The sequence below is a fragment of the Oryctolagus cuniculus genome, chromosome 16 (genome assembly GCF_051225735.1).
Source record: "Oryctolagus cuniculus isolate XC-2025 breed Fujian yellow rabbit chromosome 16, ASM5122573v1, whole genome shotgun sequence".
NCBI classification, from domain to species: Eukaryota; Metazoa; Chordata; class Mammalia; order Lagomorpha; family Leporidae; genus Oryctolagus; species Oryctolagus cuniculus.
Window position 1 is genome coordinate 48,290,997 of NC_142882.1, and position 3,696 is coordinate 48,294,692.

The following is a 3,696-nucleotide window of genomic DNA, read 5'->3' on the forward strand; positions in this document are numbered from 1 at the left end:
TTTTCCCAACTTAGATTTACAAAAAGTTAATATCTAGGTAAAGGAAAATATGGAAATTGGTAGACAAACACCTCCTGTCTTAATATAATGAAGTGAGTTGACCAAACGATCAATAAACTCACATGGATAGGGTTAATTGTTTAAAAGATTAAACACTTTAAATGATTTATTGTGAGACCCGATTTAGTGTCTAAACTATTGCAAACCAAATTTGTGTGTGACCCTAGGCATTGCATTGAATGGTCAATGTAATACAAAAAATTAAGGAAAAGAAAAATCCTGAAATAATTTCAAGCCAGTCACAGATGCTAGAAGTCCATTTAATATTTCAATATGCTTGTCGGTATGTTTGGAAAAGATTGTACCTAAAGGTTTACCTAAGATTTGATGAAGTGGTTCTGATGAAAACGAAAATCAGAAAGCAACTTTTGAGTTTTTTTTTTTTAATTTCAAGATCAAGAAGCAGAGATAACTAACCTTCGATGTATCTTCTGCCTTTCTTGACTTTTAATGATAATACAGCTCAAAAATCATTATCCAAAAGTAACTCAGTACTTATGAAAATGAGTCAGAGTGAGTACAGTGTCTAGTACTGCAATTAGCACAATTTATCCATTTATATTCAAAATATCAATTGATTATTAATGGCCTTTAAAGCTCCAAATCTATATCATATAGTGACATCTAATGTATGAAGAAGAATGTGGGTACTTTAACTCCTGGTCGTTATGCAAAACAAAACAAAACAAAACAAAAGGACTGGGCTCCTCTGTGGCTTTATAGAATATACAAGTAAACAGACTCAGGTTGTATAGCAGGCAGCACAGAGCTGCAGTCCCCAGCAGAATGGAAGCAGGGTTTTCTGTTTTAAACCCTGCCCCCCAGTGGGAAGGTGACAGGAAGTGAGACTTCTAGGGGGTAGACCTTGGGTTTCCATGATACAGAGCTCTCATTATGGCATTAGTGGCTCTAGAAAAAGAGAAAGTGATGAGAGCTCACTGGACCGTGTGAGGATACTAGGAGAATGCAGCTGCCTGTAAGCCAGGGAAAGGGCCACCACCAGACCCCGTATCTGCAGACACCCTGACCTTGGACTATTCCGCCTCTGGAATTGTGAGACATCAATTTTTATTCTTTAAACCTCTAAGACACTCAAGTAGCCAAAATTGTCAGGACCAAATACTAGAGGTCTGGGGATTCCATGGAGAAAGTGCTATTCTCCCTACGGATTCCCTGATTCTGTTGCTGAATAGGTGGCAATTCCAAAAGACTATATACAAATATTTAGAGCAATAATCATCAATTAATTTCTTTTCTTAAAGATTTTATTTATTTGAGAGGTAGAGTTACAGAGAGAGAGGGAGAAATAGAGAAAAAGGTCTTCCATTTTCTGGTTCACTCCTCAAATGGCCACAGCGGCCAGAGATGGGCCAATATGAAGTCAGGAGCCGGGAGCTTATTCCAGGTTTCCCACATCAGTGAAGGGACCCTAGGACTTGGGCCATCTTCCACTACTTTCCCAGGCCTTAAGCAGAGAGCTGGCTTAGAAGAGGAGCAACTGGAACCTGAACTGGCGCCCTTATGAAATGCAGGCACCACAGGCAGAGGCTTAACCTACTACGTTACAATGCCAGCCCCCACTTAATTTCTTTTTTTTTTTTTTTTTTTTTTTTTTTTTGACAGGCAGAGTGGACAGTGAGAGAGAGAGACAGAGAGAAAGGTCTTCCTTTTGCCGCTGGTTCACCCTCCAATGGCCGCCGCTGCAGCCGGCGCACCGCGCTGATCCTGGCAGGAGCCAGGAGCCAGGTGCTTTTCCTGGTCTCCCATGGGGTGCAGGGCCCAAGCACCTGGGCCATCCTCCACTGCACTCCCTGGCCATAGCAGAGAGCTGGCCTGGAAGAGGGGCAACCGGGACAGAATCCGGCGCCCCAACCGGGACTAGAACCCGGTGTGCCGGCGCCGCAAGGTGGAGGATTAGCCTATTGAGCCACGGCGCCGGCTCCCCACTTAATTTCTAAATTTGGTGAAAGCTACACATCCAAAAAAACTCAATAAACCACAAATTGGATAAACAGACAAACAATAAATATTGCAAGTAGAATAAGCACACCAAAGCATATCAGAATCCAATTGCAGGAAAATAGTGATAATGACAAAATCATAAAAGAACTCAGAAGATAACAGATTCATTACATAGGTAGGAACAAAGGAAAGAACTACAGGCTTTTCCACTAAAATATTTATGGCTATGGGCTTGCATTTGGCACAGCAGTTACGATGCTATTTGGGACACTCGCATCCCATATTTTAGTGGCTGTGTTTGAGTCCCAGAACTGTTCCCAGGAGGCTCCGGTGGTTGGGACCCTGTCTCTCATAAGGAAAACATACACTGAATTACGGGCTGGGGGCAGTCAAAGCAATTGCAGGCATCTGGATAGAGAATCAGTGCATGAGATTCTCCCCTCACCATTCCCCCCTCTAGCTCTTGCTCTCTCTGCCTTTGAAATAAACAAATAAGCAAAGCTTAAAAACAATAAAGTTATTCAAGCGAGAGGAAAAGTGGATGAAATGTTAAAGTGCTGAGATTTGAGAACAAAACCCCTCTTTATCTAAAACTATCTATCTAGCAAAAAAATAATCTTAAACTAAAAGGGACAAAGACTTTTTCAGACCAACAAAAGCTGGGAAGACTGACTGACAAAAGCTCTTCATCCTAAGTGATTTTGAATGAAAGATTCTTGAGTCAGAATTAAACTATACTGGCAAAAAACTTGGATCTACAAAGAAATGCTGACTGTAGTAAAAGATGAATTTACATGGTCATTGTAAACCATGAACTTTTCTTAGTTATAATTTTTAAGGATAATAAATGAAATAAAAACAATAAATTTTGGAGTTTATTGTTTATTTACAATTAAGCTATATGACATCAATAGCATAGTCAAGAGGAAGAAAACATTGGAAGGAGACTGTTCTAAGGTGCTTATGAGTGCCCTTGTGTGATTTGAAATTAGCTGTGATAAGTTAAATTTGCAATTATAATTCTTAAACTAGAGCTACTACTAAGTAATATAGATAAATTTTAAGTCCAAAATGTGGATGAATACTGAAAATAAGATATTGATCTGCAAGAACTGAAGGAAAAGATGAAAAAAGGAACGAAGAACAAAGCTGGCTAATATATATATATAATATATATTATATAATATATATATATATGCTGATACGATCAACCCTAACCCTGTCAGTAAGTAATGAATTAAATGATCTGACCATTCCCAATAAAAAGAGATGATAGTAATATTGAGTTTTTAAAAACAGACCAAAGTGACATACTGCTTATAATAATACTAGTTTAAATATAAAATTATCGATAGACTAACGTAGAAGGATGGGGATTCCTCTTCTGAATTCAACAAACAGATTAATGTCCTCCTAGCTTTACCTCCTTTAGGAGACACTGTACAAGGTGGAAAAAATGTCAAAGCAACTACTTATGGGTGTGGGTGAGTGAACAGAAGCAGGCAGGTGTTCTGAATGAGTGCTAAGTCAAAGGAGAGGCAGTGGGATCCACAAGTACATCCCCATCTCCACAGCGTTCATCCTAGAGCTAGATGCAGGCTGTGTGGTGCACCCAGCCATGGCAAGGGCACAGCATGAGAAGACCAGCAGTTCTTGTGACCTGGATAAACCAAA